The sequence below is a fragment of the Vanessa tameamea genome, chromosome 23, assembly GCF_037043105.1.
Source record: "Vanessa tameamea isolate UH-Manoa-2023 chromosome 23, ilVanTame1 primary haplotype, whole genome shotgun sequence".
NCBI lineage: Eukaryota > Metazoa > Arthropoda > Insecta > Lepidoptera > Nymphalidae > Vanessa > Vanessa tameamea.
In genome coordinates this window covers 8,047,225-8,064,206 of record NC_087331.1, presented here as the reverse complement: position 1 = coordinate 8,064,206, position 16,982 = coordinate 8,047,225, and the positions used below count along the sequence as shown (strand labels likewise).

The following is a 16,982-nucleotide window of genomic DNA, read 5'->3' as shown; positions in this document are numbered from 1 at the left end:
GTAGTTACTCTTTTTCAACATCTAAAAATAAAGTCATGTTAGTTAAATACAATTATATATGTATGTCATGTCTCCTGCCTGGAAGTCAACAAGCATTAACTCCACGCTTTTTTATCATCAATATAATCTCGTATCGAATAATATGCCTTCTTTGCCAATGTATTTTTGGTTATTGTCACAGTATTATGTCATATGCCATATGCCATAATACTGTGACAATAACCAAAATATACTAGACGAGCGGTATATATCAGTTAGTTGTCTAACTTTTCTAACCGCGTATGCGGAGCTGAGTCTTCCTGTGTATTCCAAAAAACCGTAGTATCGGCTACATCAAGACGGCCACCATTTAAGGATATATTATAATTTTGCTTTCTAACATTGGGTAGGGTAAAAACTACACATTTTGTCTTTTGAGTGTTCATATATACACATATTATATACCTACATGCTTACATATGCATGCATTTAATATTTTTATTTTTTGTAACTTAAGACTGTTGTAATAATTTAAAGGAAGCTTTTAGTCCAGGAGCTGGAATTACATCTGTGCAAAATTGTTTTAAAAGTTTTTATTATTGTTGTTATTAAACGAAGCTGTCAAAGTAATATATAAAAAAATATATAAATGTTTTTTTTTATCTATTTAATTATGAAGCCATTGATGTTTCAAACACAACCCATAATTTAATATTAATTTTGTATACATATATAAATCCGATGTTGTAATGTTCGTGAGTAGCAAACCTTTAATTTAAATTCACAATTCTCTGTGAACGACACCAAAATTGCTATAATTGTTATGAACATTATATTCATAGTAACACAAACCAATGTCCGTCGAAACACGTCACACACATAATAGAGCATAAATTTTGTTTTCAATACTCAGTTTTATTTAAACAGAATAAATACTATATTTTATTCCAATCACAAGAGGACAAAAGCCAGATAAACAGTATTTGACAGCAAATTCACGCGACATCATTGGTCGAGAGCTTGCATAATCTGATATTTATGAATTATAAAGAAAAATTTAAATATATATAAATAGTCAAATATAATACTGTTTTATTATAAATAAAAATATATTGATCAAGGAATAGGTTATAGCATTACAATACATACAATACCCAGTTTTATTTGGTACGGTTTTATGTAATCCCGTATATATTCTACCGCCAAACAGTAATACTTTGTATTTTTGTGTTCCGTTTATTTGAAGGGTCAGTTAGCCATGCCGATCATAAGGTTGGTGGCGTATTGGTGATTGGTGAAATTCTTACGACGCCAACGTCCAATATCCCAATATGAGCGTTGGTGACCATTGAAGCGAGATTAGACGTTCGCACTAACCAACTCTTCAGCTTTAAAAAAAAGTAAAGATAATGTTTCTCAGAAGTACCAACAGTTAAAACTTTTGCATCTTAACCTGTGACTTTGGATTCAAACCCAGTCAAACAACACTAAATTCTCAGGTGTTTATTATGCATCTAGTTTTCGTATCGTATTTAATTTCAATGAAATTCGGTCACACTTGTATCCCGAAACGCCTACTAGTCACCGTGGTGGAATAAGCTCCAAACCTTCAAAACAAGAGAAGGCTTTAGCCCATACATTAATGGGCTGTTACCGAGAAGCTATCCGGAAACCGGCTGTCTTGGTATGGGCATGTTATGCGGAGGAATGAGGACCATGTTGTGAGAAAGGTTTTGAAAATGGATGTGGATGGATATAGAGGTAGGGGAAGACCAAAGAAACGATGGATGGATTGTGTGAAAGACGATATGGTTAGAAAGAATGTTACTAGTGAGATGATGTCCGACAGAGAAGTATGGAAGAAGAAGACATGCTGCGCCGACCCCAAGTAGAGTTGGGATAAGGGCAGGAGGATGATGACTCGACTTCAATGAACATGAGCATAATAACGCAAAAAATATTACATGTACGCTATCGACGATTTAAAACAACCACTCGAAATAAATGCGTAAATACATCAAACCAACACTAGTTTTAAACAAAAAATGATCATTGAAAATTATACGATTATACGAACATCAAAACATTACCACGACCAAATTGATATTGATCAGAGCAAATCACAGTGGTACAACGTTTCGTGATCATCACGCGTGATACTAGGTGTTGTGAATTATCTGCTCATTCCGTGTAGATATTCCATTTTTAAATTGACGTCCGTCTGCCAGTGATTTATTTATTAGTAAGGTAACACCCAGTACGCCAAATTGTGATTTTATAAAACATGGACGTTTTGCTCTGCAATCAAAATAAAAAAAAAAAACAAAACAAGTTTATTCAAGTAAACTTCACAACGAAGCGTTTTTGAATCGTCAATATTAAAATACTACCACCGTTTCGGAAAGTAGCCTCCAGCGAGAAGAAACGGCAAGAAACTCGCATAGTTGTTCTTTTCAAATAAACAGATTTACAATGCTGTTTTTTTACAATAATTAGTGTCCTGTGATGGAACCCGAGCCTAAATCCAGGCGTTTTTTTCTAAAAAGTATTCTTTTAATGAATAATAAGACTTATTTATTAATTTAGTCTTAATAAACTTTTTAAATTTCGTAAATGGTAAATTGGTTACATTTCCCGGTATCTTATTATATATGCGTATACCATTGCCCAAAAACGTTCTCTTTACCGTATGCAAACGGAAAGTAGGGGTTACAAGTTTATTCTTATTTCTTGTATTAATAGTATGTATATCAGCTTTTATGGAATACTTTTGTATATTCTTCTGTATAAGCATTATATTATCATAAATATATTGTGAAGCAGCCGTTAATACACCTATTTCTTTAAATTTTTCGCGTAATGATGTCCTAGAGCTAATATTGTAAATAGTTCGCATAGCTCTTTTCTGCAGAATAAATACTATTTCAATATCTGCTGCATTACCCCATAACAACATTCCATATGACATAAGACTGTGAAAATTACTAAAATAAACTAGTCTAGCAGTACTTATGTCCGTGAGTTTTCTTATTGTTTTTATTGCATAAATGGCACTACTTACGTTTACAAATTGTCTAAGCATTATGTTGTAATGAGTATCAATGAATTATTTATGTCGAAAGCAACTGGCCATTGTACGCAAATTTCATTTTAATCATAGCGACGTTTGACTTGATACTTGAATGACGTAATGCTATATTAATAGGTTAATATTTGCCGATGTTTACTGACCTTATTCTTAAGACTTGTCTGTGTTTGTTACACTGGCACACACGTCCTTCGAACTGCTTCAATAATATTGCCGTTTGATGAAATAATTATTGATGAGTGGATTAATTCTGAAAAACGACATACTGCCACATGTGTATTCCACTAACTCGCATTGGAGCAGCGTGGTGGAATATGCCTCAAACCTTCTCCTCAAAGGAAGAGGAGGCCTTAGCCCAGCAGTGGGAAATTTACAGGCTGCTAATGAGTGAAGAGCTAATAGATGTTGTTTCAGGCAGGATTTATTATATAAATTTTATTGTATTTATTTGACAGAACTTTGTATTTCAAATGTTGGAAAAGAGTAACTACTGAGTTTGTTTTTATGTTTAGAATTGCGTTTCAAAATTTGCTTGTAGAATTATATTTGAATAAAGTATAGTTTGATTTAATTTGCATAAAATGAGACTTTGGTTTTCCAAAACTTTTACAATTGATGAATTCGTAGATGCTACCTTAGGAGTGAAACAATCCCCTCCTGGCTGTTTCGTAATCGCATTGAAAACTGTAACAATTACAAAACATATAAAAAACAGATATAAAATCGTCTGAGATTCTTTCGGCGGTTTTTATCAATTTCTTCCTGAACCGGTAATAGCTTGTTGTACTAACAATCATTATTATTGGGTTTTTAAACGGGTATTACCCGTTTATCTGTCAGTCCCCTAACCTCTTCCGGTCGTGTCAGATTTGCCGCCCATCAGATTATTAAAGTGAGGGAATATAATGCACCTGTATTTGCACACAAACTTGTGCACTATAAATATCCAGCGCAGTTATCTAGTCTAACTAATAGACTAACATACAAACTGGTAAGCCTTCGTAATTTTCATCTGTCTCAGTAATTAAAATTGACAAGAGTACTTTTTGAACTGTACTACATATTGCGAAGGTTATGACAATACTTGAACGTATAATTCATTTCAAAATTAATACAATTCATCGTCACGACGTTGCGATATCATAAAGCGATGAATGGAGGCGTGAGTGTTAAATAAATGCAAAACTTTTACATCACAATCTGTGTAACAGCTGTAGATGTAATAAAATTTTGGTATTACAAATGATGTCTACGTTATAAAACGTATTTTTAATATACATTCTACATTTTTAATCTAATCTCTACATAGTATGTAATCACGTCGTATCCCGTTGCTGTACGCAACGAATTTTGATCCGGTTTTCATCAATAAACAGATCGATTCAGGATAATAACAAATTTATACGTATAATAGATGGAAAAGAACCATGATTTTTTAAAATATTTTATTCAATTTATAATGCCTTACTCAAAAAACTACTAAGCTAGTATACTTAAAACTTATAACAGAAAACATAGCGTATTTCGAAATAGGTGTGTAAGGTAATATAAGTAAGGTTTAGTATATAATATTATTAATAATATTGTTAATAATATTACTTATAATTGTTAATAAACAGCCGTCTTAAATAAAGTATATTTCAATTTTGTAAATTTATTACTTCGTAATTGAAAATAAAGCTTTTATTTCTAGTAACAGCTATTTAAATATATATTTTATTCACTCATCTGCATAAATAAACGTACATACAACAACCACGATTGGAAAGACTAGATAAAATTAAAAACAACCGATTTCACGCATCGTCCGTAACATGGCATTTATCTTTGTAATAATTACGCACCATTGTCTTATAGTAGAAAGGGCGGGGAATTACGGTGAAAGTCTAAATTACGCATACAGACTGTAACACAAGTTCTGTTAATAGTCTTAATAATCGTTCGTAATGTCTAAATAACTGTGTTGTAACGTATTCCGGAGTAAATCTGGTGAAGAAAATTGATGTATAATGAATACTAAAAGCCGAGTGTATAGTGGTTAGAACGCGTGCATCGTAACCGATGATATCGGGTTCAAAGCCAGGCAAGCTACATTGAATTTTTGTTTATAATTCATCTCGTGCTAGGTGGAAAAGAACACATCGCGAGGAAACCTGAATGTATCTAATTTCTATGAAATTTTGCCACACGTGTATACACCAACCCGCGTTGGAGCAGCGTGATCGAATAACCACTAAACCTTTTCCTCATAATATGTCAAAACTTAATCGGACACTTGCGTATTTCCACGTGAAGTTATCCCTACACGAATACGATATTAATTATATTCACGAATTAAGTTCATAAAAACTATGCGGTACTTTTTCGATTCAATTGTACTCGTCTATAACAAAGTAATATAGTAAAAGAATTAACACTGTTCACACTTTTGTTGCTGACTGTACAAATCCATTTAGCTAAGATGTTGATTTGTTCGCCATTCTAACTAACGTCATATAAGAAATACCATTTAAGGATTTTTATAAAAATATTTCCAATATATATAGCAAGCACGTCCCTTACGTGAGGTTAGCCGTCGTTTAAAAATTAGACATCACTAACATGAGGTTAACTGTAGTTTAAAAATGTAATTTTGCCTTATAACAAGCAGTAGGTAAAACATGTTACCTCAAAGCGTGCTTAATTCATATTTAGAATTTTTTATTACTAATTATCATTCGCGGTTTTGCTTGCGTTTTAGGAGTCAGTCTTCAGTTATTGTGTTAGTATTAGGCCTTGGAGTTCAAGCTTGTTAAGTAGCAAATTTCATCAAATTCAGTTCAGTGTTTTGGCTGTGAAAGAGCAACAGACAGACATAGAGACAGAGTTACTTTCGCATTAAACAAAAATAGATTATGTTTCTATGGTGATATGATTTTATCTGCCTTGGTCCAACAAACTATTAAAAAAAAAAATTACCATTAACTAGTACAGTAGTAGACATTCGTAGGTAACGTCGAAATATCGAGCTCCACCAAATAAAAATAAAAAACATGGTAAATATCCCGTTTTAAATACTGTTAATAATAAAAATAACCGTGTTAATTTAAAATCTTATACTGAAATTTCTTTATATTTTATTATTTGCTATATTATTTGCTATCGGTATTCGGACGTAGTGACTATATTACGACTCCAAAATCCAACATCAATAAACCATAATTACAAACATATTGACAGTTGAACGTTTTTTTTTAAATATGATATATATTAATACAAAACCTAGTATAAGTGTACGATTTATGTCAAGGTGGATCGCCACCTGTCAAAATTGACAGCTCATGAAAAAAAAATGTGTTTAATCTATATAGAGCCAATGAACTCTCATTTTTTTAATTGAATTCCAATGGCACAGGTGCTTGGTTTTATGTAATTATATATGACATTTTTTTTTTAATATTACTTTTTATACTCAACATTATATTCATAATGAAAAAAAATTGAAACGAGTCTTGGCGTTTCAAACGAAGTTCCTTTTGGTATGTTGTATGTAAGGAAATAACAAGCGCAAAGAAATAAATCCACAAAATTAGAATTAATTGTAATTAACGACACCGTGAGCCGAGATGGCCCAGTGATTAGAACGCGTGCATTTTAACCGGTGATTTCGGGTTCAAACCCAGACAAGCACCACTGAATTTTCATGTGCTTAATTTGTGTTTATAATTCATCTCGTGCTCGGCGGTGAAGGAAAATATCATGAGGAAACCTGCATATGTCTAATTTCAACGAAACTCTGCCACATGTGTATTCCACCAATCCGCATTGGAGCAGCGTGGTTAAATTTGCTCCAAACCTCCTCAAAGGGAGGCCTTAGCCCAGCAGTGGGAAATTTACAGACTGTTAATGTTATGTAATGTATTACAATTAATGTATATTTAAAAAGAGTACAGCTTAAGTCAAATTATCTCTTATAAAATACTCTCCAACAACAAACACCCATAATAAATAATAACTCTTTCAGAGAAAGTGTAGTACTATACATACAATAGCTGAGTAATTTTTATGACGTCTATAAGCGTCTACTGTTTTAGAAAGTGTTAACAAACAATGCTTATTTATCTTGGAGAGTCAATAGAGAAAAAAATAAAATTCAATCCGTCAATGAAGTTCATCGTGAAATGTATCAAATTGACCTTGGAGAGTAAAGCTCCTTAAAAAAAACAATCGCAATATTCTTTCGTAGCACGCATTTACATTCAATGTATTAAAGATTATGCATGTATTGTCCATATATCGATAGAGATCCGCTTATTAGGGGAAGCAAAAATGTCCTTCCGTAGAGTTCAACCTTAATTACCAAATTTCATCAAATTCGCTTCAGTGGTTTCGCCGTGAAACAGTAACAGTTAGACAAACAGACAGAGTTACTTTCGCATTTATAATATTAGTTTCCTTTAATGTGGCAAATGGGCTACCTGATGTTAAGTGGTCACCACCGCCCGTAGACATTTACGTTATTAGAAATATTAACCTTCCCTGACTTCGCCAATGCGCCACCAACCTTTGGAAATAAGATGTTATGTCCCTTGTGCCTGTAGTTACACTGGCTCACACACCATTCAAACCGGAACATAACAATACCAAGTAATGCTGCTTGGCGGCAGAATATCTGATGAGTGGGTGGTACCTACCCCGACGGGCTTGCACAAAGCCCTACCACCAAGTAGTATAAATAAAAGCATATTTAGTCTCCATGTCTGTATTTAACGTAGCAGCTCAATTGGAAGGCAAGATTTATCAAACAATATTTACCGTTACAGAGTTTCCTTACGTAATATTGACCTATGAAATATTAAAAAAATATTCGATCAATATTCAACTTTAACGCTATTGTAATACGACTTGAAATCGTTTATATTATTTCGTTCAATCTCGGATTTGTTCCACGAGGTTCCGTATTTATTTCAAACAGATCTTGCAGTGTACTGATGAAAGAATATGTTTTTCTATATAACTTTTTTGTATATATTTTTTTTAATTCACGCAAGCAGTACTCAAACTGCTGGCAACTTGTGTGAACAATTCAACAATTCTCTGTTAGATGAGAGACCCTTTCCTAAAAATAGGCTATGTGGTTGATAATTTATATTAGTTTATAAATTAATAATAAATACGTACATATAATTAATTTTATATCTAGAAATATTGAATTCGTTAAATAATGTAATTTGAGTATTACTGTCCATTATAAGCATAAAACCAGTAATTACAAGAACAAATAATTACAAAAGCTATTTAAGTAATATTTATATATATTTTTATCTATTTTGGATGATATTATGATTTAATGATATAAAAATAATAAATAACAACAGTCTGAATAAAAAAAAACATAATTTTCCTTTGTTACGTTAACCATACAAAATACAAAATAAATAAATACTTTTCATTGATTTAACTAATACGTTATGCCTATCACTAATAAACCAGTATAATAGTAAAATAATCAAGTCCTAAAACGTAACTGTCTTGCTGACGGTACATTGATAGCTTGTAAGTAATAAGCTGATAAAATTAATAACACCGTCGACCGGATTACGCAATCGTCTGTAATTACTCTACCCGTACAGAAATACCAGTTACAGGAATACTAGACATTTTGCTTGGAAGTATGCAATATTAAAGTCTATGAAATTTAAAAGCTCAATAATTGCATAGTAATTATTTCTGTCTGTTTCTCCTTCGAGCCAAGGACATAGGCTACAGATGACCTACCTCTAAAAAGCGAGCGGAGTCGCGCCCGACAACTAGCATAATATATAGTAAAAATTGTGTTATCTTCATGCATAAATACTGCAGGTTTGAGTGAAATATAAAAAAAATTAACATTTGTCTGAATGTATGCTGTATATAAGACAACAATTTTTAACTGCAATGTAATTGGTCAACTTGCAGCTGTGAGCTGTACTGAACCCAACACACAACCAATCATCAAAATCGGATTATAAATAAAAGAAGCTACAAGCAGACATACACTTAAAATTTATATGTATATACGAATCACCAAACTTCCTTTTTCGAAATTGGTTAAAGACAATAAAGTATAACACGACACAATTTAAAAGGTAGCATCGACAAATTAAAAAAAAAATCAAAAAGTCGTTTGGGCGAATATATGTGGTTATACGACATTACAAATTATAACGTTTGCATAAAGATCATTTTCGCATAACAAATAAATAAAGATCGAATTCGGATGTGAACGGTTTTACGAATTATGCCGATGCAAATACAAAGTTGTGTTGTACTATATGACAATATTTGTTTACAACGTAAACTGAAATTGTGACAAATCTATCTTTTGTTTATAGGGTAACATTAACTAACCAACGCTTTTACTAGCAAACAAAAAAAAATATTATTGTGGTCAGTGAAGGTCGAGTTTAAAAAAGAAGGACTTATGCGGATGGGATTTTGTGGTAAGAGTAACTGCACACCATGCTACACTTAAGCCCTTTTAATTTAAAAAAATATTGTTCACATAGATAAACGAGATCAAATCTCAAAACGTGTTTAAAAAATTAGGTTTATAGATTAGAAGCCATAGAGGAAGACATAACTAAGCCACTTCATTTAATAGTTCGTTATTTGACACGCTTTAAAAATTAGGGTTCTGTATATAGAGAAATTATTTCCTATTTATTTTTTATAATTATTTTTTTGTCGATTGCACTCATCACATATTGTACCGCCAAACTGCGGCACTTAGTACAATTATGTTCTAAAGAGTGAGTGAGCCAGCGTAACTACAGGCACAAGGGATATAATATCTTAGTTTCCAAAGTTGATGGCGCCATTCGTGATCTATGGAATAGTTAATACTTATTCAAGCACTAATTTTTACTATAAAAAGTCTAATAAATAAATATCATGACACAGGTTTGAATTTATTCGGTTACCGCTGCTCTGATAAAGTACATAACGTCTTAGATACAATAAGTGACCACATGGTTTTATAAAAAAAATAAAATGCGTATTTTTTTGTCGCATCACAACGTAACAGCAAGGCAAGGTGGTCATGCCAGATGGTTATGGGAATGCCAATGATATATATTGTGAACGGTGGTTGATTGCTTTTAGGTAAGAGGACAGTATACATATATTCCGAATTTGACCATTAATGATAACTTCTAAACCGGGTTTGGATTCTGGGTCAATTGTGTACCTAATTTTCCCAGATCGTGTCAAATTATGTCCCATTGTATATAAGAGTGCAAAAAAACGAGTACACCTGTATATATCTCTTTGTCCTTGTCTCTCCGGGAAGGCTAGAGGAAGATAAAATGTGAAAGTAATTATTTTCGTCCGTCTAATTTGAATTATGATACGGAACCGTACGATCGAAAATAAATTCCTATAATATCACAGAAAAAAAGTCTACGTCAGCATTATTGGATTTAAAGCAGCCTTCTTAACTTAAGTGGACTTCTTTAGTTTTTAAATCGTTAGCTATTTTTGAATTGATCTCTACTTTAATAAAATCTAAAAATAAAACATCAAAAGTCCGAGTTCGTGATACGCGATATTGAGACTAATTATCTTTAATGTCATTACTATTGTATTCAATGTTGCATAGCAACTGTAGTAGTTATTACGTTTCAAATTCGAATTCACAGATGTTTTATAAAATAACTGACGTTTCAAGATTTAGATCTTATATCTTTAAAACGAAATAATAAGCACTTTGTTTACCTAATTTGTAGCTAATAAATTCTAACATATAAATGGTTGTTTATAAGGTTTCTTAATAATTCATAGACGAGAAGTTGATTATGTATTTATTTTCACCCTTTGTTTTGCAATAAAATAATTAAAATCTTTTGAATTCTATTTGAATATAACATAGTTGATATCTAGTTTATTGTAATTCTCAATATAAATAATATAATTAATTTAAAATTAAAAGTATTCTAAAACATCCGGCGAGTCAACGGTGTTAACGTATTAACAATATTGCCATTATAAAAGTGAGAACTTTTTATTTTATATTTGTCATAAAAAATAAGTTCTCATTGAACACAGATGATAAATTTATTTAATTTGTTTTATTTCTATCGTAATCATGACACGCTACACAGACTGCAGTGTTGCAGTGCCAGCGATTGGGTCACTCTCCAACATTTTGTTCGAGTTACGACGTTTTTGAAGAACAAACTTCCTAACCACACTTTCACATCAAGTAAGATACGTTTATCGTTTAAACTTTTGACATTATATTGCTCTTAATTAGATTATATAACACTAAGTACTTTCCATTCTCTCAGAGCACGTTAAGCGTTAAAATGCAGGCCATAACAATCCTAAAGCAATATGCTTTCATAATAACAACGTTATGATCCTGTTAACTTCTATAAATCATTTTTATAAAATACTAGAAAAACTTTCTAGATGTGGTCGTGCCTTTATTAATTTCAAAAGTGGTAACCACCGCTTATAGACATAAATAACTGTAAGAAATAAAAACGAAATCTTGAATCATCAATGAGCCTCTAATATTGTTAATTTCTATGTTATGTCCCTTGTGCCTGTAATTATACATACATAATTATACATTATATATATATTAAAAATTTCGCACGGGTAAAGCCGCAGGTTCAGCTAGTTATTCATATAACTCTTACGGTTTGTGAAAACGTATTCACTCGATAGTTTTTCTTTCGATACAAGTTTCATTAATCTCTACGAAATACCTTTTTAATTGAACAGTACACGTACCAATTTCCATTGGTCAAATGTTTCAAATGGGATGAGTAGCTTCAGATATTACCTCCTTGATTTAGAACTTTACTTTAACATAATTTAGAAGGAAATGATTTCAAAATATATATTGTTTTCATATTATAGAAGCCATTACTACTTTTAACTGAAAAGAACCGGCAGGGAAACCAATAGTTATTCTTTGACACTAATTAAATTCTGGAGGTAGAAAAGAAACTGCCCACTGATATTGGCGCTGTTAGAAATAATTGCCATCCCTTACTTCGCCAATGCGCCACCAACCTTGGAAACTAAGATTGTATGTCCCTTGTGCCTGTAGTTACACTGGCTCACCCGTCAAACCGGAACACAGCAATACTAAATAATTCTGCTTGGATTGCATAGCTGATGAGTTGGTGGTACCTACCCAAACGGGCTTGCACAATGCCCTACTCAAATAAATAAAAACGTAAAACAAAAAATTTTGCGTTTTTAAAACGACGGTTGAAAAGGAACCAATGATGGCATATTCCGATGAGATAATAGATGAGACTCAGTTCTTGTGCCAGTTATGACAGATAACGCAATTGTCTCGAGGGCCACTAAAATGATGTTACGCTGTGTAGTCATTATAATATATTACGTTATATCACTTAAGTGATTGAGTTAAGTTCGATGAGTAATATGTTTATAAAGCATCTGTATTAAGTGAAACTGAAGTGAGCCTGGACGAGAACAGAGTGTGATATTTTATTTTTTTCAAATTTAATTTTGACAACTATATTTTAATGAGTTAAACTAAATAAAGAAATCATATTATACTGTCGTTATAAATACTATATATTTTTATTACATGTAACTTTTATTTTAATATAAATAAATGTATAACAAATTGTTTCAAACGAACGCAAACCTTATAAACGAAACAATAAAAGAAAAATCTGTAGCGGCGATGAGTATAAAATCTCAAGGTCAAATTTGAGTCAATTGGTTTGAGTGAAACTTTTTTGAAGCAAAAAACATTTATGTACGTCAAGCGCATTCAGCGCTTTGTTAATTTATTTACAAAAATTATAAAATAGCTTTACTTTGGAATTAACTGTAGCATACAGATATTTATAATAAGCTACAACATACACTATATTAGGAACGGCATTTGGATAATTTTTTTCATATCATTTTGTGCCTTCCAATCAGGGCCGAATCTAGAGATTTGAATGTCCTGGGGCCACAAAGTCGGGTGGACCGCTAAAATTTTAGTCAGTCGGGTTTTTTAATAATTTACTGAAAGATGACTATTTTTTTCTTTCTTCGCTTATCTGTAACAATCATTACTAAACGTCAAAACATATCACCACCATTAACATATAATACCAATACTAGTAACACTAGCAACTCACCCCGGCTTTATACGAGTAAAATTGTTATAAAAAAATTATATGAAACACTCAAGAACAAAGAGCTCTCTGCCAGTGAAAAAAAAATTACAATTGTATCATTAGTTCCGGATATAACCACCTACATACAAAAAAATAATAATTATAAAATTGGTATCTCTATTACTGAAGCCCCGGAGCTGATCCCTTCCCGAAAATCGAGTCCAACATCTGATTTGAGACCATAGTACATATGACATTATCAAATTGAATATCAAAATATACCTTATTGACTTTAAGAAGCCTTGAATCGTCATTTTATAAGACAAATAAAGCTACCACCTACTACCGGAATGTAGATTTATATCATGTCCCAATACGGATCACTGATTTATCAGATGGGATTTAAGCCCTTTTTGAAGTCTTCGAGTCACCAAACTGGTTCAACTATATCTATAATCTATGAGAAAGAACGAATACAAATTCCTTTGTAACATAACACATTCTTTAAAATATATCGAATTTAAAGCTATTAAAACTATCTAACTCAGCATTACAGACATGACATCGACAGTACGACGATTTATTACTACGATATAAAACTGGTTTTGATTAATCCTATTAAACACGCTTGCCATACGTTGATTAAAACCCTAATATATTAACGGTAAACCTACAGATCGGATAAGATCGCAACTTGAAGCGAGGATTGATACTTTTTTAAATAACAAAAAAATATCTAGTGTAGCAATCGTGACAGCTTTTTTTGTTTAGGTACTTTTAACAATTAAACCAAAGTTTAATCAAAGTTGTAACTAAACAAAAGTTTAACATGTAAATCAGTAATAACGTTATCATAATCTCTAACAAAGTGAGACCTGCTCTCATTTCGCTAACTCGGTCATTATAAATAATTTAATTTAAATATTTATTAAACACAGTGTAAAATATTTTCTGATTCTACCCAAAGGAACGCAATAAAACTTATTGCATAAAAGGAGCACAGATTATTAATAAAACAGAACCCGAATTAAAAGCACTTGCTTTTTTTAGATCATTACAACTAAATTCACGCAACAATATCCGTATATATTATGTTGAGTAAATGAATATTAAAAGCGATTTTATCGCTTTTGTTAATATTTAATACATGACAATTCTTGTTCCATAAAAATGTATAATATGTATTATTTCAAAATAAAAATATATTAAATCTGGAATCGACAAAGCATCGTTGTAGAGCTCCAGAAAATAAAATTATAATTCAAAAGATATATGACGCGTGGTTCAGTGTTTTATGGAACTACGCCGGGATTTATGGTCCACGGTCTCAAACCGTTGCCATGGTAACGTGAATAAATTAACTGACCGACCAATGATGGATGAGGCTGCCACAGAACAAGCTATGGAAATGACCTCAAATATATTGTGATTTAGCTTGACTCCAATTTTAAAATTCCAATAAAATATGTACTAAAATACGAACTTAGGTATACGACTTTATATATTATACTGAAGTATATACAGATTACTATTAAAAAGCAAATTCCGCCATAGATATTGGTCCAAGCTAGGTTACAATATCGCCCTTCGAAACTAAGATGTTCCCACACTCACCCTTAAACACTGTTGTAGGTTTTAGAGTATCTGATGTACGGAACCCGCCCAACTAGGTTTGCCCAAAGTACTACTACCAAGAGAAATTAATAGGTGGCTCGTTGACCTTGCTCGGTTTGGCGTTACCGACTAGTATTCCGCGCGGATATCTGTTTCCTGGAATTGTGGAGAAAAGTGTCACAGATTCGATCAGCATACCGTCTCGTCCAACAAAGATTTATAAGACGACAGAGAGGCTACATCGTGATTACGTAAAAATCGTTAAAAAATATTTAAAGAGATATTCTGCAAAAATAAGCCGAAGGTTCCTTTAATAATGATTTTCTCAATGTTTCAATTTAAACAAAAAAAAACTTTTGATAAATATCTTAGGAAAAAAAGCTTGTATAAATAAATAAATAAATAAATAAATATTGGACAACATCACATGCATTACTCTGATCCCAATGTAAGTAGCTAAAACACTTGTGTTATGGAAATTTAGATGTAACGACGGTACCACAAACGCCCAGACCCAAGACAACATAGAAAACTAATGAACTTTTTCTACAACGACTCGGCCGGGAATCGAACCCGAGACCTCGGAGTGGCGTACCCATGAAAACCGGTGTACACACTACTCGACCACGGTGGTCGTCATATACCTATATTAATGAAATCGTAGCATACTTTGCGTATATGTATGTAATTAGGATTTGTATGCAATTGTCATTTTGTACCTACACATGATAAATAAATCTCTTGCAATTACATTGGAGCTATTCATAACAAGAATATGCCATCTGTGTCACATATAAATTTGTTCTAATATATATTATCTGTACTTTAAAACCTTTTTATGCCAATAAATCATATTTAAAAAAAAAAAAACAATGTTTAAAAAAAGGTTATACATAATATTATTTTATGAATAGATTATAAATACTTATTGCTCAGTACGAAGAAATAATTCATATATTATTCTTATAATATCCTGATTAAATACATTGAAAATTCATCCTTATTACATTTAAACTAATCTCAAAATCCAGCGACAATATTTTGTTTTTGAATAGTACAAATATGATCACGCGACACCTGCAAAATTAAACTTTATCACAGGCGAGTAGAGTATTTATTTCAATGTATATTTTAAATGGTCAATGACATACCTCTATACGGCGTGTACATTTCGTTATAGTTCAATAGTCTTCTTAGAGTTGTTTTTTTTAATATAGTAATTGGAAAATTATACAATCATTTATCCGATTTAAGGGTAGGCAAAAAGAGTAATGCGATTATTATTATATATTTTTTAATATGTTCGCAGACAGGTACATGGTAAGTGGTCATCACGATCCATATGGACAATAGCGCTGGAAGGAATATTAGCCATCCCTTACAACTATTCATAGCGGATGACATGCTGTCCCCAGGCCATTTCTGCCAACATGTCTGACCATTATATGCCGAGGTGGTCCAGAGCCAGCCGAGATAATGGCGGTGCCATTTAACCATTCCTTACATCGAAAATGCGCCACCAACCTTGGAAACTAAGATGTTATGTCCCTTGTGCCTGTAGTTACACTGACTCAATCGCCCTTCAAACGTAATACAACAATACTCAATACTACTGTTTGGCGTAGAATATCTGATGAGAGGGTGGTACCTACCCAGACGGTCTTGTACAAAGCCCTAAAAGAGCCGATAGCATTCGCTAACAAAACCGGTAAAAAAGCATATGCTTCATTATCAATGACCGGCTATAGATAAACTCTGGTACACAATGGTCGTATCTCAAGAATAAAACAAGTATTGTTTCACCACGAAATTGTGATCAAAAGAATGTTGACAAACTGGATCGCATTTTAGTGGTATTAACGTAATAGAATAATCACACGAACTTGTCCGACAAGAGTTTCGTTTTAGAGAAACATTTATCTAAGTTTAATTATTTATATATGTTACTGTAAAAGCTCGAACTAAGGTAAATTTTAAGATTTTCCAGTAAAACCTAAGATTTACAGACATGAGTTGGTAAATGTAAGTATTTTTTATAAAGGGGCGACTTTTTCGGACTTTTACCATTCCAACCTAACCTAACCTAACATGTAAATCCTAAGATTTACCAAGTGAATGATGGTAAAAGTTCGAATCCCAAAGTTTTATGGACATTTATCATTCATAATCGGTAAATCTTAAGT

General features: G+C 32.2%; 1 protein-coding gene across 1 annotated transcript in view; it reads left to right on the top strand.

Annotated features, from left to right (window-relative positions):
* The window catches only part of LOC113397789 (uncharacterized), a 142,527-nt gene that overhangs the window by 37,899 nt on the left and 87,646 nt on the right, over positions 1-16,982 (top strand). The gene's annotated exons all lie outside the window — the stretch shown is intronic.